This window comes from Panthera leo, chromosome A1 (genome assembly GCF_018350215.1).
Source record: "Panthera leo isolate Ple1 chromosome A1, P.leo_Ple1_pat1.1, whole genome shotgun sequence".
Lineage (NCBI taxonomy): Eukaryota > Metazoa > Chordata > Mammalia > Carnivora > Felidae > Panthera > Panthera leo.
Window position 1 is genome coordinate 109,066,262 of NC_056679.1, and position 21,905 is coordinate 109,088,166.

General features: G+C 38.8%; 1 long non-coding RNA gene across 1 annotated transcript in view; it reads right to left on the reverse strand.

Moving 5' to 3' along the window:
- Positions 1-21,905, reverse strand: part of LOC122200300 — a 44,939-nt gene that overhangs the window by 22,729 nt on the left and 305 nt on the right. Inside the window, exons 2-3 of the long non-coding RNA XR_006193784.1 lie at positions 11,902-12,029; positions 5,436-5,502 (exon numbers count right to left, since the gene is read on the reverse strand). This is a non-coding gene — a long non-coding RNA (uncharacterized LOC122200300). The remainder of the gene's footprint in view (positions 1-5,435; positions 5,503-11,901; positions 12,030-21,905) is intronic.

The following is a 21,905-nucleotide window of genomic DNA, read 5'->3' on the forward strand; positions in this document are numbered from 1 at the left end:
AAATTAAGTGAATTCAGTGACACCATCAAGTATAATAACATTTGCATTAAAGGGATTCCATAAGGAGAAGAGAGAGAAAGGGGGACAGAAAATTTATCTGAAGAAATAAAAACTAAAAGCTTCCCAAATCTAGGGAAGGAAACAGACATCCAGATCCAAGAGGCACAGAGAGACCTTGACAAAGTGAACCCAGAGAGTTCCATAGCAAGACACACAGTAATTAAAATGGCAAAAAGCAATGGCAAGGAGTTTTTTTTTTAATCAGCAAGAGAAAAGAAGACAGTTATACACAAGGGAAACCCCATAAGGCTATCAGCTGAAATTTCAGCAGAAGCTTTGCAGGCCAGAAGGAAGTGAAATGATATATTTGAAGTGCTAGAAGTGAAAAACCTGCAACCAAGAATACTCCAGCAAGGCTATCATTCTGAATAGAGGGAGAGATAAAGAGTTTTCCAGACAGGGGCACCTGGGTGGCTCAGTCAGTTAAGTGTCCGACTTTGGCTCAGGTCATGATCTCATGGCTCGTGAGTTTGAGCCCCATGTAAGGTTCTGTGCTGACAGCTCAGAGCCTGGAATCTGCTTTAGAATTTGTGTCTTTGTCTCTCTCTGCCCCTCCCCTTCTCACTCTCTGTCTCTCTCTGTCTTTCAAAAATAAATAAACATTAAAAAAAAATTTTTTTAAAGAATTTTCCAGACAAACCAAAGTTAAAGGCATTTATCACGATTTAGCCAGTCTTACAACAAAGTTAAAGGGGACTCTGAGTGGAAAAAAGACTATAAACTGGAGAAAGAAAAGTAGGAATCACAAAAGCAGTAAAATTAAGTCTATCTATAAAATCAGTGAAGGGTTTCAAAAAATAAAAGGATGTAAGTTATGCATCATATACCTTAAATGTGGGGGAGAGGAGTAAAACTCTATTGCTTGTAGAATGGTTCCAAACTTAAGTGACCATTAACTTAATATAGAATGCTATATGCATAAGCTGTTATATATAAACCTAATGGTAACCACAAATAAAAAACCAGTAATAGACAAAAAAAAAAAAAAATGAAGAGAAAGGAATCCAAGTATATCACTAACGAAAGCCACCAAGTTGTGAGAAAAGAGAGCAGAGAACAGAGAAAAAAACTACAAACTTTAGTATGTAATCATTTAAATATTTGAAGAAGAGAAGAAAGATGATCTAATTTATGGGTATTAAGTTGAATCTAAAGCCTGGTAAGCAAGAAATAACATTTCTGAAAATTTTTATTCAAATTAAATCTGACTTAGACCCTCTTTCCTGCTGTGGTGAAAAATTTGCTCTCAGTCATCATGAGGACTGAGTCATCAAAGACCCCAGAAAAACAGAAGGAAGGCCTCTAACTTTGACTTTGTCATGATCATTGCTAATAGTATGTAGATGTTTGTCCACATGCACAGTGCTTTGTTAAAAAGATGACAATTTTCTGCTTTTGTGCCACCCGGGGGTTCAGGAATCCTGGTCCTCTTTGGTACACCACAGAACCATCAATTCTGAGTTCTAATTCTTTCTTAGAGTTACTGTTTGTGAGGGTAGTACTCAGTTCTCTTAACTAGACTTTTGTCTTTTTCTTCCCTTTACCAATGTTTTGTTTTGTTTTGTTTTGTTTTGTTTTCAGAAGTTACTCGTATTGTCATCATAAGCCCTGAGCATAGTCTCACTTAGATTTTTACAAAAGACAGGAAGAGCAGTTATTTCTGATTAGCTTCTGTGAAGAGAAATAAACCAGTCTAAGGGTATAGAAAATGCTGGAATATAGTATTTTATTTTTTTTAATGTTTTTTTTTTTTATTTTTGAGACAGAGAGAGACAGAGCATGAATGGGGGAGGGGCAAAGAGAGAGGGAGACACAGAATCGGAAGCAGTCTCCAGGCTCTGAGCCATCAGCCCAGAGCCTGACGCGGGGCTCGAACTCATGAACTGTGAGATCGTGACCTGATCCGAAGTCGGACGCTCAACCGACTGAGCCACCCAGGCGCCCCCTGGAATATAGTATTTTATAGAGAAAGAACATGAATGCCCTTTTTTGGTAAGTGACTTTTGAGTACAGTCCTGAATGCAATAAAGAAAAGCATTTCAAGCACAAGGAATAATAAATATAAACTACCTAGGGATGAAGAATAGTTGATGTTTCTGAGGAATAGTAAAGGACAGGTTATTGGAATGGACAAGGAAGGATGGAGAGGTTTAGTAGATGAAGAAACCATATGCCAGAGCATGGAGGGCCTTGCAGTCTGAGGCAAGGACTTCAGGATTTTGCTGTGAGGGAGACCATGGAGGATCACTTCTGGTTCCTTCATGAAGAATAGACTATAGAGGCGGAAAGGTAGAGGAAAGCACTGCTAAGGAACTATTGCATTTATTCAGGAGAGAGGTTATAGTAGTTTGGATGAGAGTGGTTATGGTTAAAGTAATAAGAAATGATTGCATTTGGTATACATATTAAAGATAGAGGTGATAGTTAAGGGATTGCATGTGTATCACGAAAGGAGAAGAAAAGTCGAAGAAGAATCAATGGCTTTTTGGTTGAACAGGTTGAATAGTGTGCACTGGGAATTGAATAAAAAATAATATTTATAATATATTGTGATACCTGGTACAAAGTGCTCAGTACTTAGTAGGCTTTAAAGACATTTGTCCTTAACATTAGAGACTGTTAAAAACTGAGAACAAACTGAGGGTTGACGGGGGGTGGGAGGGAGGGCAGGGTGGGAGGGAGGGCAGGGTGGGTGATGGGTATTGAGGAGGGCACCTTTTGGGATGAGCACTGGGTGTTGTATGGAAACCAATTTGACAGTAAATTTCATATATTAAAAAATAAAAAAAATAAAAAAATAAAAAAATAAAAAAATTAAAAAAATAAATAAATAAAGACATTTGTCCTTGACATATCAGACAAAGGGCTAGTATCCAAAATCTATAAAGAACTCACCAAACTCCACACCTGAAAAACAAATAATCCCGTGAAGAAATGGGCAGAAAACATGAATAGACACTTCTCTAAAGAAGACATCCAAATGGCTAACAGGCACATGAAAAGACGCTCAGTGTCACTGGGAAATACAAATCAAAACCACACTGATACAAAACCACAGTGATACACTGATACACTGGGAAATACAAATCAAAACCATACCATCTCACGCCAAAGTGGCTAAAATGAACAAATCAGGAGACTATAGATGCTGGCGAGGATGTGGAGAAATAGGAACCCTCTTGCACTGTGGTGGGAATGCAAACTGGTGCAGCCGCTCTGGGAAACAGTGTGGAGGTTCCTCAAAAAATTAAAAATAGATCTACCCTATCACCCAGGAATAGCACTGCTAGGAATTTACCCAAGGGATACAGGAGTTCTGATGCATAGGAGCACTTGTACCCCAATGTTTATAGCAGCACTTTCAACAATAGCCAAATTATGGAAAGAGCCTAAATGTCCATCAGCTGATGAATGGATAAAGAAATTGTGATTTATATACACAATGGAATACTACTTGGCAATGAGAAAGAATGAACTATGGCCCTTTGTAGCAACGTGGATGGAACTGGAGAGTGTTATGCTAAGTGAAATAAGCCATACAGAGAAAGACAGATACCATATGTTTTCACTCTTATGTGGATCCTGAGAAACTTAACAGAAGGCCATGGGAGAGGGTAAGGGGGAAAAAAACTTACAGAGAGGGAAGGAGGCAAACCACAAGAGACTCTTAAATACTGAGAACAAACTGAGAGTTGATGGGTGGTTGGGGGGAGGGGAAAGTGGGTGATGAGCATCGAGGAGAGCACCTGTTGGGATGAGCGCTGGGTGTTGTATGGAAACCAATTTGACAATAAATTTCATTAAAAAAAAAAAAAAACAAAGATGAAAAAAAATACCTAGTATCCAGGCCCTAGCCTATGACCAATAGGATCTTTTGAACTGAGGTCAGGTAAAGCTTTAACCTGTTAATGATAGGCTTTAGCATAAGACATTAAAGATCTACAGTAGCTGGTTATATTAGCAGGGGATAACAGAGGACCAACAGAAGGTTGTATGCCAACACACAATGGTCTAAGGGTGACTATCTCATATGGCGTGAATTTATGTTTCCCAAAGAGGGTGCTGTGAATATTCAGCAGAGCTAGAGATAATACTCAAGGCAGTATAGTATAGTTTTGATAGGGAAAAATCTGTTACAAGATGGCCAACAGGACTGCTAAGGGAATTCCAGTCCCTGCCTGAAGACTCCCCTTCCAGGATTTCCTTCCTACCCGCTTGCCACTGTCACTACTAATGAGGAATGCAGAAGTAACATACTATAAATTGTCCCCTCTGTTGATGCTCTGGACTCAGACCTCTGGAAAATGATCTCCTCTTGGTGTACACCAGTGTAAAATAAACCTCCTGCCTTCCAAGATCTCCGAGTGCTGCTTGGTTCTTCTGCTGGGTGATCCAGACCAGTTTCCATAACAGTTTCTTTCAGCAAGCTTAGAGATTTTAAGTTTGAGGATCCTATTAGTTCTCTCAACCTCATCTGATGTCTTAGGGTACTAGGGACACTGATAATCCTAAAATGTTTGCAAGGCCATTATTAAGACTTGTAGGATTTGCCCTGTGAAGTGGGTGCCTAAATCACTGGAAATTATGTAAGGTATACTGCAAATGGAAACATGTTTTCTAATAGTTTTTTTACTACGTAAGGGGATAATAGTTTCTTTACTATGTAAGGGCATCAACCTTACAGCTAGGGAAAGCTTCAACCCATCCAGGATGATGAGGGAGTATAAGGCAAGGTGACAGGCCACAAACACCCCTCTCCCACCCAACCAGATGGGATATGTGTGATATTCCTTGGGCACTCCTGGCTGCCCATGAACAAAGGAAAAGGGTAAAAACAAATGGTTAACTGATAGAGATCATAGTCCTGCAGGACCTAAGTCTCCACCACCTGTCCATAGTGATGTGGAAAACAAAGGCAGAAGGAAATGGCAGATAGAACTAAGTTTCCTTATAACCTGCAACCCATTGACAAATACATGAGGCAGGCAGAGTAAAAAGCCTCTCCAGGAACTCCTTACTGTCTTAATGCTAATGCTTTGCTAGAGGGAAAACAACCAGGCTTGACAATAGCTAGGTCTCCACTATCCTGTAAGTCTTCTTTAGCCTATGAAAATCTCACTGGAAACTTCCCCTGGAATTTACCTGCCCCAACCCCATAGTATGTAACCAGTCTCTCCTCATGGTCCAGGAGCAGTTTTTCTGCCCACGGGTCCTGTCCCCATACTTTAATAAAATCACCTTTTTACACCAAAGATGTCTTCAAGAATTCTTTCTTGGTCATCAGCTCCAGACCCCATGAACCCCACTGTCACCCCCAAAAAGCCTCATCACAGGAGACATATATACAGTAACAAGAGCATACTGATAACCCATACCTGGGGGAAATGAATGAAGTCCAGGCTCATGTGTTCCAAAGGTCCAGAGGGAGAAAGTTTGAGGGCTCTGGGAACATAAATAGTTTTTCTAAGATTACAGACCTGATAGGTCAGACATTGCTGATAGACTGTTTTTGAAATTTTATGGAAGTCTCCTCACCAATGTTTGTAATTTGAGTCATCATGGTTTCCCACCATGGGGGGAAAAGAAATGCAACAACCAAACAATGGGATTTGCTCAGTAACTAGAAGAACCAACTTGGGTTTCTCATAGCCTTCACTGTTCATTGAATTTACAGCCCATTTAATCTTTCTAATTCAGGAACACACAACTGCCGTGTCATAAGAACATGAGGCAAAAGAGGTCATTTTTTGCAGGAGCAGAATGAACTTATCTACAGATGAACGTTTACAGATTCTGTTGCTTCTGCTTTGCATGAAACTCACCTAGAACATTACCTGATATTCTGCTTCAGTCCTTTTGGTGTGAGCCTCAATTTTGATGATAGTAATTTCAGAAGGTAGAAGAATAGCAGTTAGAAAACTGTTTTACTTGAATATTTTTTACTGGAGTCCCAGTGAATGTGAGAAAACCTTTTTGTTTCCATAACATTCCAAAATCATGAACGACCCCAAAGGCACACTGGCTATCAATATAAACAATTTGGCATTTTGATATCTAGAATATTCTGGTAAGGGTATGGAGTTCTGTTTTTTGGGATGGGTTAGCTTGTGGGAGATTTCTCTTTTCCAGTTGTTCATATTGGATGGTAACAGCACAGTAGCCTGAAATTCCCTTTCTCATTTTTATGACATGATCCATTAACACACAAAATTAGATCACGATTAAAGGTGTGTCTTATAAATAAGGATGAGGTGTTAAGAAATGGTATGTTAATTACCTCACAGTCATGGGGCTCAGCTTCATTATGCAGGGGTGGTAATGTAGCAGGATTGAGAATGTTACAACATTTTACATGTAGACTAGGTGGTGAAAACAAAAAGATCTCATAAAAGATTAGTGGGCAGTGCATAGAAATATTGAGTTAATTCAGAGTTAAAAGGCTTCTGACAGCTGGTAGAGTTTGAAAACAAATGTCATTTCCTAAGGTTAGATCTGTGGAGGCTTCTACCAATTTTGCAGCTGCAGGTATAGCCTTAAGGCAGTATGGACAGGCTCAAGCAACTCAATCAAGTTGAAGGCTACAATAGGCAGTAGCTCTATGTTTACTGCCATGTTTTTGTGTGAGCCAGGGGTCTTGGTTATCTCTCTTGTACAAATAAGGTAAAAGGTTTTGAATAGATAGCCCTAGTGCAGGTGGCTCTTGTGGGGCTTGTTTTAATTTTATAAAGGCCTATTCATATTTATCGTCCCAGGAAAGGATGTGAAGACTGAAATTTTAGTAAGCTCACAAAGTAGGAAACAAATAAGGAAAAGTTAGAAACCCATTGTCTGTAATAACCAGGTAGACCTAAAAATCCACAAAGTTTGGGATCCAGGAAACTCCTAGCTTGGCTTAATTCTTTTTGAAGATAGCTAGAATCCTTTAGCACTTAGATTATGACCTAGGTAACTGTTTTTTAGCTGTTACAGCAATTAAATGGAATCTTTTATGGAAGCCCTTTTCGTAACTGACCACAAGAAGTCATCCACATATTGTAAAAGGGTCAATTCCCAGTGAATTGTAGGGTACTTAAATTTTGGTGGAGCACTTAGGAGAAATAAGAAAGGGCCTCCATGAACCCTCAAGGCATCACTGTCCAAGTATACTGTTGACTTTTCCAAGTAAAACCAAATAGATACTGACTATTGGAATCTACAGGAATGCTTAAAATGGTCTCCAAGAATAAACAATTTTGACTCTGGTGGAATTTGTGACAAAAGAATATTCAGGTTTGGAACAACCAGGAAACAGGAAATAACTACCTTGTTTATAGCTCTTAAGTCCTGGACAAATTGCCATTCCCTCCTACTATGTTTGTGGAAGACCAAAAAAATAAATAAATAAAAGAGTATTATAGGAGCTAGTACAGGGAATGATTAACCCCTGGATAATTAGGTCTTCTATTAGTGGTGTGATACCTTGTATGGCCTCAATCTTTAACACATATTGGGGCAATTTAGGAAGAGGTTAGGTTTTGTCTATTTGAATGTTTATATGCTCTACACTTTTTATTCTCCCATTGTCAGTAATCAAAGTAGCCCAATGAACGCCAGGCACCTCAATTAAATTAGGAAACTTCTGCTGGAATCCATCTTCTGTATCAAGGACATATTGTAAAGAACATTAAAGATCTGGGGCACCTGGGGGCATTAGGCTCTTGATTTTGGCTCAGGTCATGATCTCATGGTTCATGGGTTCAAGCCCCATGCTGGGCTCTGTACTGACAGTGCAGAGCCTGCTTGGGATTCTCTGTCTCCCTCTCTCTCTGCCCCTCCTTCCCATGCAAAAAGTAAATATTAAAAAAAAGAAGAACATAAAAAATCAGAAAGAGAACTCTAAGGTGAAGTCACCATTGGAGGCAAACTGTATTCACATTTGAATTTAGAAAGGAGATCTCTAGCTAATAGACTGACCAAAGCTATCCTGTATCACAGGGGAGAAAGGAATGTTTTTCAATGAAAGGGCCCAGAGTCATTTGTACTTGTTGAGATATAAATTCTCTCTGAACTTTATTAGATACCCCCCAGTATGGAAACTTCTCTTTCACTCCAAGGGAATTGTTGTCCTAGGAGAATGGGGTTTAAAGTAGAAAACACAGCTCTCATATTCACCATTCTCCTTGGCTATTTAAGGATATTACTGGTAGTAGTTTACTGGAAGGTCCGTGTCAATTTTGGGAGGAGCCCATATAGGTATCTGATTATTAATAAACTTGTATAGGACCTTATAGGACAATTTTTTCGCCAGTGCCCTAATTTTTTTTTTAATTATTGTTTATTTACTTTTCAGAGAGATGGAGACAGAATGCGAGTGGGTGGAGCAGAGAGAGAGAGGGAGACACAGAATCTGAAGCAGTCTCCAGGCTCTGAGCTGTCAGCACAGAGCCCGATGCGGGGCTCGAACTCACGAGCTGTGAGATCATGACCTGAGCTGAAGTTGGATGTTCAACCTACTGAGCCACCCAGGCGTCCCGCCAGTGCCCTAATTAATTACAAGTGAGACATCAGCTCCTGGGGTAGCTTATTGATAATGGACTCCCAGGGAGATGCAACATGGGTGCAACAGTTAACAGTGTTAACTGAGGTCTCTGGCCTAGGAGCAGTTGTAGTTGTAAGGCCATTAGTTTATGACCTTGGTCCAAAGACTTTCAAAGTGTTCAGTATAGTCATGAGTTCAAAATAGGCCTCCTATCCTATTTTGTCTTTTTATTAATCCACAAATGTCAGGGGATAATCCATTTACAAATAAGGCAGCTAGAGAGATTGGGTAGACTTATTAATTGTATTGAATAGAATGCCATTGGAAGAATGCTTTCAAATGGACCTTGAAGTCTGCAACAGATCTTTCTTTTATTTGCATTCTTGAATAATAGACCAATCAGTGCAAGCAGGGAAAACTCTGGGAATGGCTTGTAAAAGTTCAGTTGCTATTTTGTGAACCCTTTTTGGTTGAGGATCCTGAATATCATCTTTGAGGGTTTGCCATCTTGCTTCCTGCATCCATTTTTGGGCTTCCCCAGGTTGGACCAACATGTGCACAAGCTGATAAAGATCTGGCAGCTCGGGATCACAGGCCTTGTTAGAAGGTGAGAGAAGGACAGTAAAGCATCCCCCAAAGTGGGAAGGCACTTTGAGACTGGAAAACAAAGCAAGCCACTCCATATAGTTTACACAGTTTTATTCGGGGTTGTTATGGAACCTGGTCTGGATCATCTGGCAGAAGAACCAAGTGGCACTTGGAGATCTTGGAAGGCAGGAGGTTTATTTCACACTGGCGGGCTCAGAGGAGATTGCTCTCTAGAGGTCTGAACCCCGAGTACAAGCATGGGGGACAATTTATAGTCTGTTACTTCCACATCAGAAGTAATTTGGTGCACGTGGCAAGTGGCATAGGGAGAAGAACCCAGAAGTAGAGTCTTGGGGTGGCAATTGGAATTCCCCTATCAGTCCTGTCAGCCATCTTATAACATAATTTTTCCTTATCAAGGTAACTTACTGACAGGGGGAATTGAGCAGATGACAATCCAGCTGTGCAGTTATTCTCTGCAGGGTCTTAACCTTAGTCCACAGATTTTATAGAGGAAGAGGATGCACAGAATGACAATGTAGTGAGATCAAAACACCTCAGAGAGTTTGCACGCACCTGACAGCTAACCTTTTTTAAATAAATGTTTATTTTCGAGAGAGAGACAGAGTGAGAGAACGCAAGCAGGGGAGGGGCAGAGAAAAGGGCACAGAGCATCCAAAGCTGCCTCTGCACTGGCAGCAGTGAGCCTGATGTGGGGCTTGAACTCACTAACAGTGAGAACATGACCTGAGCCAAAGTCGGATGCTCAACCAACTGAGCCACCCAGGCACCTCAGATTAACCCTTAATTACATCTTATGGCACCACCTCTTCATCAAGAAGGGGAAAGACTGTATTATCTCTAACAGATTCATGGGAGGCCAAAACAAGCCTCCCCATATCCTAGCCTTGGTGGGCATTTCTAAGATATGTATGTTAACTTCCAAGGGGCCCAGAGCCCATAGCCCTAAGAGCCCAAACAAAATGGAGGGCCAAAAAATGAGTCAGTATTGTCAGCACTTCTAGAAGCCTCAATGAAAACTATAAATTCTTCAAAAAATTTTTGTGCTTCCTCTATAAGTTTAAAAATTCTTTAACTATGGCTCTTAGTTCTGTCTTTCACCAAGAGATGAAAGGTAAATGAGGGGGTTGATATGTACCTTGAGATAATTTAATTTAATTGTATTTTTTTATTAAGTTTATTTATTTGTTTTGAGAGACAGATACAGTATGAATGGGGGAGGGGCAGAGAGAGAAAGGGAGAGAGAGAATCCCAAGGAGGGTCCGAGCTGCCAGCACAGAACCCGAAGTAAGCCTCAAACTAGGGAAACTGCAAGATCATGACCTGAGCTGAAACCAAGAATTGGACACTTAACCGACTGAGCCACCCAGGTGCCCCAGAGGTAACTTAATTTTAAAAGGCAACTGTTCAGGGGCACCTGGGTGGCTCAATCCATTAAGCATCTGATTCTTGGTTTCGGCTCAGGCCATCTCATGGTTTGTGGGCTTGAGCCCTGCAATGGGCTCTGTGCTGGCAGCAGAGAGCCTGCCCTCCCCTCCTCATGCTCCCTCTCTCAAAAATAAATAAACATTAAAAAATTTTTTTAAATAAAAATATAAAAATAAATAAAAGGTAACTGTTTAACAGTTTCTCAAGGGTAGAAATTCAGTTCAGAGAGAAAATTAGTAAAATGTGAGTACTCGGGTAAAGAAAAACAGAGAAGAGCAGCGGTAGTCACATCAATCATATCATACTTTATTTTAGGTTCCTCTTGTGTTTTTAATTTTTCATTAGCCTTCTGTAATGAATCTCTGCATGAAGCTATTTTAGAACCTTAGAGCCTTTTGGAAGTTTCTGCATTCTAATTAAAAGACGTATTCCATTCCATTCATTTAATTCAGGAATCCTTACTTTCAAGTGCACTTCTGAAGTGAACCATCTCATCACAACTGGAATGTTCCCCATAATGGCCACTGTAATTCTAGGCTGTTTTTGGTAAAATGTTGCCATTCTTGTAAATATTCACAGCTCCTGGTACCACAGATTTTAGACATAAAATAATCATGTGTGCTGGAAGGTGATGCACCTGACTCTAGAATTTAAGGATCCCATTAGCTAAGCCTTTAGGTCTCTGGGAGCTGAACTAATACCTAAAAGGGATATGGTGCTGAGTTCGGGATTGTGCATGTTTTACAGTGTGCCTCACTGCACAGACATTTTCTTGAAGCAAGTGACTTACCAGCAACCTAACCAGTTCTGTAGCCAGGCTTATCCTAACATGGTAGTCTTTTGTTAGGAATGCTTGCTTCCTTGCTTCCCAACAGCTCTTAAATGCTTGACCCTTGCCTAGCAACTTTTACAGCTTTTTGGCCTCCAAGATCCCGGCTAGCAATAGTCTTTATTTACAAAAAACAAGACAAATAAACATGCACTTGAGCACATCAGGACTAACCAAAATATGTCACTGTGGACTGGCCAAAAGAAGTCCCCATGTGCACCACAAGCAATTCCATGCATGGACTAAGCTAGCAAACCCCAATAAATGAGGACTGCAAATTGGAAATGGGAAAGGATTCTAATGTGGAACTGCAGACTAAACCAAGGGCTACAGACTAGTGCTCCATCAGAGCCTCCTCTGTCAGGCTACAATGACTCATTAACCCTGGACTGGAAAACCAATTAGAACAGTAACTCAAACACAAAACAGAATGCAGCTAAAACCAAGAGGGACTTACCAACAGCCCTCAGAAATGACGAGATAGACTACGAACTAAAAAGAGTTCTCGGAGTGCCATGCCTGTGTTTCTCCTTGTCCCCAAATGCCGTCAGAAGTTCACTTGGTATCCTGATGTTGTCACCAAATCTGTTAAGAAACAAAATTTTATCAAGAAATTTGAAGATCTAATTGGCTTTTTTTAAATGATTCATGAATCAGGCTGCATTCCATCTAGCAAGCAGAGGGGAATTCCACCCAAGTTAAATAAAAGGAAGGTTTCTAAAAGCAAAGACCAGGCATATAAAAAGGAATTTATTAGCCAGGAATGCACTGTTTAAGCAAGGTCACCTTTCTAAGGGGAATGGAATGGGGTTTTCAGTACATTTCCTAATACTGCCCAGGATATTCCATTGAGTGATTCAAGGTTAAATTCTCAAAAGCCTACAACTAGGTCAGTTAGATATTAAGTCTTGTTTTGTTGACATGGGGCCTTAGCCTAAGTAACTCCATCATGGGCCTATGATTTTCTCTTTAACAATATGTATGAATATCTCACAACTTAGCATCATATTTAATGATGAAGGACAGAATGCTTCCCTGCTAAGACCAGGAACAGTAGAAGGATGTCTACTCTTACCACTTCTGTTTAACACTATACTGGAAATTCTAGCCAAAACAGTAAGATAATTTTTAAAACTTATAAAGGAAAACATAAAACTGTGATTTACAGACTACAAATAGGAAATCCAAGGAATTCACAAGAAAACTATTAGAACTGGTCAAAAAGTTTAGCAAATTCACAGGAGAGGAGATCAATACACAAAAATCAACTGTATTTATATAAACTAACAACAAACATTTCAAAAATGAAACCAAGAAAACAACTCAATTAACAACAGCATCAAGAAGAATATAGCAACATTTTTCTAGCTATGTCTTCTGTGTCAAGAGAAACAACAGAAAAATAAACTATTGGGACTACATCAAATAAAAGGCTTTTGCACAGTGAAGGAAACAATCAACAAAACAAAAAGATAAGCTACTCAGTGACAGAAAGTATTTACAAATGACATACCTGATAAATGTTTAGTATCCAAAATCCATAAAGAACTTACACAACTCAACACACAAAAAAACAAATAATCCAATTAAAAAGTGGGCAGGAGACATGAACAATTTATCCAAAGGAGACATACAGACGTATGAACAGATGCTCACCATCACTCAACATCAAAGAAAGGTGAATCAAAACCACAATGAGGTATCACCTCACACCTGTCAGAATGGCTAAACTCAAAAACACAAGAAACAACAAGTGTTGGTAACAATGAAGAGGAAAAGAAACCTTCTTGCCACTTGGTGGAAATGCAAACTTGTGCAGCCACTGTAAAAACTAGTATGGAAGCTCCTCAAAAAATTTTAAAAGAGGTTAAAAAAATATACTGGGTACTTGCAAAGAATACAAAAACACTAATTTGAAAAGATATATGCACCCCTATGTTTACTGAAGCATTATTTACCATAGCCAAAATATGGAGGCAACCCAAGTGTCCATTCATGGATGAAAGGATAAAGAAAATGCAGTGTATGCGCGCACACACACACGCGCGATGAATATTATGCTATGTGCAACAACATAGATGGATCTAGAGGGTATAATGCTAAGTGAAATAAGTCAGAGGAACACAAATCATCTAACTCAGATGTGCAATTTAAGAAACAAATGATCAAAGAAAAAAAGAAACAAACCAAAAAACAGACTCTTAACTATAGAGAATAAACTGGTGATTACTAGAGGGCAAGTGGATGGGGGGAATGGGTGAAACAGGCTGAATAGGATGAAGAATACACTTATCATGTTAAGCACAGAATATTTTATAGAACTGCTGAATCACTATATTGTACACCTGAAACTAATATAAGGCTGCCTGTTAATTCCACTGGAAATTTGAATAAATATATACACATTTAAAAGAATACAATACATAGAAACATTTAACAAAAGCATAAGACTTCTACATTGAAAACTACAAAATAATGCTGACAGAAATTTTTAAAACTCTAAATGAAAAGAAAACATTTTGTATTTGTGGGCTAGAAGACTTAATATTAAGTTGGCAAATTGATTTAGAAATTCAATACAATCTCTACCAAAATCTCAGATGGCATTTTTGCAGAAAGTGACAAGCTGATTCTAAAACTCATATGGAAATGCAAGGACCCAGAATAGCCAAACAAGCTTTAAAAAGAACAAAGATGAAGGACTTATATTATGTGAAATACCAGGAAAGTCTTCCCTAAAGGATATCTATGCTTAGTCCACTGAAAGAAATGGGCAGGACACTCATTTCCCTATTAGTAACTTGAAGTCAGGCTCATGACACCATCCTTACTCCCCCAGCACCAAGAAATACTTCAGTAATAACATGTGACCAAGGAGTAAGGTGCCATCTCTCTGAGGTGATGCTATAAATCAACCAGAAATCTATAGTCGTTATAATTCTCTCCCTTGACCTGACCAATTAGCAAAAACTCAATCATCTGCTTAGTCCTTTTGTTTACAAATTCTTTCAACTGTTCTATCTAAGCAATAGGCTATTTGTTATAATAACAAAATTATGGAATTGACATAGTGTCCAATTTCTATAGCTATGGAAATTAGTCCACAGTGTCATTAAGTTAACTTGCCCTACATCACCCAGTAAACAGTAACTTATTGTGTACTAAGGATAAGAAGAGCTTAAAAAGTGAATAATCAAGTTCTAAGTAAGTATCAACTAGTTCTGATACAGCATTAAATTAAACACTATAGAGGATAAAACAAGTATTTCCCTACCGTTGGGAAGAAATCAATGCTCTAAAATTTTAAGGGATATATGCAAGTATAGTCATTTGATGATGATTTACTGGTGGCTACATCCTGGGTGGCTCAGTCGGTTGAGCGTCCAACTTCAGCTCAGGTCATGATCTCACAGTCTGTGGGTTCGTGCCCCGCGTCAGGCTCTGTGCTGATAGCCTGGACTGCTTCGGATTCTGTGTCTCCTTCTCTCTCTGCCCCTCCCCCGTTCATGCTTTGTCTCACTCTGTTTCTCAAAAATAAATAAATGTAAAAAAAAATTTTTTAAAAAAAACACAAAAAACAAAACTGGAATACAATGTGAAAAAAGAGAAAATTTAAAAAGAGGTTAGAGTGGGAGACAGCCAAAGCATAAGAGACTGTTAAAAACTGAGAACAAACTGAGGGTTGATGGGGGGTGGGAGGGAGGGGAGGGTGGGTGATGGGTATTGAGGAGGGCACCTTTTGGGATGAGCACTGGGTGTTGTATGGAAACCAATTTGACAACAAATTTCATATATTGAAAAAAAAGAGAAAATTAATTTTACACAATGATTTACACAATTTTTTTTTCTTTTCAGATTATATTGAAGTGATTGTAAATGTTGGAAATGAAGAACCAAGCCCACTTAAACAGAGCATTTTTGTAGTGTTATTTTGCTATTGGGGAATGATCTTAGGAAGAAAGCTTTTCTTTTTTTCTCTTCAAAAAAAAAATTGCCACTAAGAAAGAAAAGGCAAGCCATTAAAACAAGAGAAAATCTTTGCAGCATATATAAACAGTATAAAGTTTGTATCCAGAATATGTCAAATATCCCTACAAATTAGTAAGAAAAATAAATCAATAGAAAAATGCATCAGAGACTCAAAAATAACTCATAAAAGAATATCCAGGTGGCCAATACATATATGAAATATGTTCAATATCATTCATAATCAGAGAAATGTAAAACAAAACTACAGGATACAATCACATGCCAACAGAAAGTCTGAAACATAAGAGTTTGACAAACACAAAATACTGGTAAGGTGACAGTGCAATGGGAACTCTCACACATAGTTGGTCAGAGGGAAGATACAACTGTTTTGAGAAAGTGTTATAATTAGTAAATTCCAATGACACTATCACTCCATTCCTATGCATGAAATGAATAGAGATGTGTGTACAGTTAACAAGTACAAGAATATTCAGACCAGAGTACATTATATCCCCAAAGTGGAAGAAATTCTCATGTCCATCAAGAGAATGGATAAATAAACTATGATACAGTCATCCAATGGAATACTATAAAGTACTTAAAAGGAATGAACTACAGATACACAAAAACAACATGGGTATATCTTAAAAACATAACACTGAGTAAAATAGACAAAAAAGAATGCATATCATATTCAAGCACAAAAACTTTTTAAAAAGTAAAATTACATACTGCTAAATTATAAAATTGAATTATCTCAAAAGACCACTAAATTTATTATTTTTTTGGTTTTTTTATATATGAAATTTATTGTCAAATTAGTTTCCATACAACACCCAGTGCTCATCCCAAAAGATGCCCTCTTCAATGCCCATCACCTACCCTCCCCTCCCTCCCACCCCCCCTCAACCCTCAGTTTGTTCTCAGTTTTTAAAAGTCTCTTATGCTTTGGCTCTCTCTCCCACTCTAACATCTTTTTTTTTCTTTTTTTTTCCTTCCCCTCCCCTATGGGTTTCTGTTAAGTTTCTCAGGATCCACGTAAGAGTGAAAACATATGGTATCTGGCCTTCTCTTTATGACTTATTTCACTTAGCATCACACTCTCCAGTTCCATCCATGTTGCTACAAAAGGCCATATTTCATTCTTTCTCATTGCCACGTAGTACTCCATTGTGTATATAAACCACAATTTCTTTTTTTTTTTAAATAAAACCCCCAATTTTTATTTTATTTTATTTTTTCCATGAGATTTATTGTCAAATTGGTTTCCATACAACACCCAGTGCTCATCCCAAAAGGTGCCCTCCTCAATACCCATCACCCACCCTCCCCTCCCTCCCACCCCCCATCAACCCTCAGTTTGTTCTCAGTTTTTAACAGTCTCTTATGCTTTGGCTCTCTCTCCCACTCTAACATCTTTTTTTTTCTTTTTTTTCCTTCCCCTCCCCCATGGGTTTCTGTTACGTTTCTCAGGATCCACATAAGAGTGAAACCATATGGTATCTGTCTTTCTCTGTATGGCTTATTTCACTTAGCATCACACTCTCCAGTTCCATCCACGTTGCTACAAAAGGCCATATTTCATTTTTTCTCATTGCCACGTAGTATTCCATTGTGTATATAAACCACAATTTCTTTATCCAGTCATCAGTTGATGGACATTTAGGCTCTTTCCATAATTTGGCTATTGTTGAGAGTGCTGCTATAAACATTGGGGTACAAGTGCCCCTATGCATCAGTACTCCTGTATCCCTTGGATAAATTCCTAGCAGTGCTATTGCTGGGTCATAGGGTAGGTCTATTTTTAATTTTCTGAGGAACCTCCACACTGCTTTCCAGAGCGGCTGCACCAATTTGCATTCCCACCAACAGTGCAAGAGGGTTCCCGTTTCTCCACATCCTCTCCAGCATCTATAGTCTCCTGATTTCTTCATTTTGGCCACTCTGACTGGCGTGAGATGATATCTGAGTGTGGTTTTGATTTGTATTTCCCTGATAAGGAGCAACGTTGAACATCTTTTCATGTGCCTGTTGGCCATCCGGATGTCTTCTTTAGAGAAGTGTCTATTCATGTTTTCTGCCCATTTCTTCACTGGGTTATTTGTTTTTCGGGTGTGGAGTTTAGTGAGCTCTTTATAGATTTTGGATACTAGCCCTTTGTCCGATATGTCATTTGCAAATATCTTTTCCCATTCCGTTGGTTGCCTTTTAGTTTTGTTGGTTGTTTCCTTTGCTGTGCAGAAGCTTTTTATCTTCATAAGGTCCCAGTAATTCACTTTTGCTTTTAATTCCCTTGCCTTTGGGGATGTGCCGAGTAAGAGATTGCTACGGCTAAGGCCAGAGAGGTCTTTTCCTGCTTTCTCCTCTAAGGTTTTGATGGTTTCCTGTCTCACATTCAGGTCCTTTATCCATGTTGAGTTTATTTTTGTGAATGGTGTGAGAAAGTGGTCTAGTTTCAACCTTCTGCATGTTGCTGTCCAGTTCTCCCAGCACCATTTGTTAAAGAGACTGTCTTTTTTCCATTGGATGTTCTTTCCTGCTTTGTCAAAGATGAGTTGGCCATACGTTTGTGGGTCTATTTCTGGGGTTTCTATTCTATTCCATTGGTCTATGTGTCTGTTTTTGTGCCATAAACCACAATTTCTTTATCCATTCATCAGTTGATGGACATTTAGGCTCTTTCCATAATTTGGCTATTGTTGAGAGTGCTGCTATAAACATTGGGGTACAAGTGCCCCTAGGCATCAGTACTCCTGTATCCCTTGGATAAATTCCTAGCAGTGCTACTGCTGGGTCATAGGGTAGGTCTATTTTTAATTTTTTGAGGAACCTCCACACTGTTTCCCAGAGCGGCTGCACCAGTTTGCATTCCCACCAACAGTACAAGAGGGTTCCCGTTTCTCCACATCCTCACCAGCATCTATAGTCTCCTGATTTCTTCATTTTGGCCACTCTGACTGGCATGAACATGGTATCTCAGTGTGGTTTTGATTTGTATTTCCCTGATGAGGAGCGATGTTGAGCATCTTTTCACGTGCCTGTTGGCCATCCGGATGTCTTCTTTAGAGAAGTGTCTATTCATGTTTTCTGCCCATTTCCTCACTGGGTTATTTGTTTTTCGGGTGTGGAGTTTGGTGAGCTCTTTATAGATTTTAGATACTAGCCCTTTGTCTGATATGTCATTTGCAAATATCTTTTCCCATTCTGTTGGTTGCCTTTTAGTTTTGTTGATTGTTTCCTTTGCTGTGCAGAAGCTTTTTACCTTCATGAGGTCCCAATAGTTCATTTTTGTTTTTAATTCCCTTGCCTTTGGGGATGTGTCAAGTAAGATATTGCTGCGGCTGAGGTCAGAGAGGTAAAAGACCACTAAATTTAATTATATGTACTAAAAACAGAAAATAGAAAAATTTTCAAGACATATTATTAACAAAAGTAAACTGTAGAATAACATGTATGATGTGATTCTATTTATGTAAAATATACTTTGTATAATATATGCCTAAAATATTTAATAAAACCTACTGTTAATAATGGAAAGGTTCTATAATCTATTCAATTCAGTAGCCACATATGGCTGCTGGACACTTAAAACATAGTTAATCTAACTGAGGAATTGCATATTTTATTTAATTTGAATTAATTTCAATTTAAACAGCCTCATGTGGCTAGCGTTTACAGTATTAGACAGTACATTATGGATATACAGTGATTTCCTCTAGAACAGGGTTTCCCAACCTTGGCCCTAGTCACATTTGGGACCAATGGTACTTTGTCACAGGGCTGTTCTGTACACTGTAGACATTTAGCAGCACCCCTACCCTCCACCCTCCAGATGCTAATAATACCCTCTCAGTCATGACCAAATTATCTTCAGTCAAAATTATCTTTAGACCTTGCTACATATTCCCTGGAGGGCAAATCATTCCCAATTGAAAACCACTTGCTCTAGAGATAGGAAGAAAATGAAGGAAGAGGGCATTGTAACATCTTTCTCTGTTTCTGTTTTGTCTAAATTGTTTAAAAGGATCAAGTACATAGATGTTCTTTATGTAATTAATAATTTAAAAAGGAAGCCTACTTCCTCATGGATAAAATGGGAAGTATATATCTAAACTCTTAAACTGTGAATATTAAAAACGAAATAGAAACAAATCAATTTCTTGCTAAAGTTAAAGAATGAAAGTTATTTCACATGAATAGTTACTAAGAGCAGTGGAGGGATAAGATGGAATCTAGAACAAAAATCTATAACTAGGAGAAACAGTTATTTTTGCCATTTACAAAAATAGGTAAAACAGAAGCAAGAACCATTTAAGGGACATAAAATGAGCCTGGTTTGGGATACAGTAAGATGGAAGAACTTGTGGGCCATTTAAGTAGAGCTGCAGCTTCTAGCCAGAAAACGGTAAAAATTAGAATTAAAAATTAAAGAGTTCTCAATACATAGGTAGTATTTGCAATGATGAGCCTTCGGGGAAAGCAAAATGGCTACAAAGAAACTCTGACCCTAACTGAGAAGTGAGAAAGAGGACCACAGGAGAGCGGAGAAGTTGTACCCAGAGAGACAGAAAACAAAACAAAACAAAACAAAACAAAACAGAAGACAGTGGGATCATGAAAGCCAAGAGAAGGCTTTAAAAAAAGAGTGGCTAAAGTCTCCTTAGATCTCATCTTTACAAAATACAATAAAGAAATATTAAGTAGCCTATTGGCACAAGAAGAGATGAAAGAGATTTAATTCAGGAAAGAGTGAGGTCAATCTCAAAGCAGCACTCACCATTAAAGGAATAACTGTGAACTGAGAAATCACTAGTCCTACCAGTCATCAGAGGAAGGTTGTGCTAGAATAAAACCGCAGAAGTCTCTTGTACCTCTGTCATTCTTGCCTACTCAGACAGCAGCAGGCCTCAGAACCTCAGCTGTCCTTTGGTCCTCAGGAGAGGAGCAGACAACAGTCTCCCTAGCAAACATTTTCTGAAAGGTCTGTAGCACTCTGGCCTCTGACCAAAATAAGGTAGATCCCTTTTGGACTACGAAACACACAAACCACAGTTAATCAGAAACTCTCGTGCTTCGGCTCCAGACTCTTCATTCTTGATGCTGCTTCCAAAGATTAAGTTTCCATAAGTGAGTCTGAAGTACTAAATTAGGTTAATGGTCCATAAAGCTCAGACTACAATGTATTTTTATTGTAAGCTTCTAAATCTAATGTTTATCTGTGAAAACACACTTTTGCATTTTGTCATTATTTCAGAAAGCCCTCATCCAGGTCTGAGTTCGTGAACTACACCAAGTCTGGGAAGTTCTGAAACTATAGGTAAAAATTAGTGTGCAGCTTTTTAGGGAGAAAGTCCTTGATTTTCATAACATTCTCAAGGTCTGTCACCCAAGGGTTAACAGTCATTTTAAGTGCATTTTTTCCTCCCTAGAGTCCTATTTATGATCATTCGTTTATTTTTTTATGTTAATTTATTTGGAGAGAGTGAGGGAGGGGCAGAGAGAGAGAGAGAGAGACTGACTCCCAAGCTGGCTCCACACCGTCAGCACAGAGCCCAAAGAGGGGCTCGACCCCACAAACCATGAGATCATGACTTGAGCAGAAATCAAGAGTCGGTCGCTTAACCAACTGAGCCACCCAGGCACCCCAATCATTCATTTAATAATTCCCATCTATCCTTTACATTCATGTGGGAAGTTCAGGTAGATATATCCACTAGGAACATGGATATAAGGCTATAGGAATAAACTTAAGAGAAAGATTTGAAAACAAACAAAATAGTTTAACAAACCATAAGCCTATAAACAGTTGTTAAAGTATCAGGAGCGGATAGGATGCATCCTCCTACAGGATAGTATTCTAAAAAGGAAAATGGAATTACATCAGGAAACACATACAGGAGAAAGGTAGGCCAATGATGAAGAACCAGAAAGCGAAGCTGGGAAAAAAGGAAGAACCAAGAATCATTAACTGTGCTTCTATTAACAGGCGCAAAAAAAAAAAAAAAAAAAAAGGTAAAAGTACCTAAATTTGGCCACTAGGAGGCCCCCGACCACTTGACCACACAATTTCAGGGAGTTAGGCGGCGTAGACTCACTGTGTCAAAAAATGAAGGGAAGTGCTTGCCAGTGAAACCAAGAAGATAAAGAAATTGACAGCTCTGAGCCCATAACGTACAAGGGAGGGTTTGGTTATTACTTTAGTTAAGTTTTGATGGCATTAAATTCATGAGGTAAGGAAAGAAGGACTTTTCAGAGAGGACTATCAGAGAAGGTAGACCTCCTGGGGGTTTGCGGATCTTCCACATTACAAAAGCATTTTCAGAAAGGTACTGAAAAGTTCCCTCAAAACACAAAATTTTGGCTTTGCTCAATACCCGTGGTCTTTTCCTACCACTTCTCTGAACCCTCAAATGCTTTCCAACAAAATTATTTTCCCGGTTTCAAAAGCATAAAGAATCTGTACAAAATTTAAGTAAAACTCCACAAAGC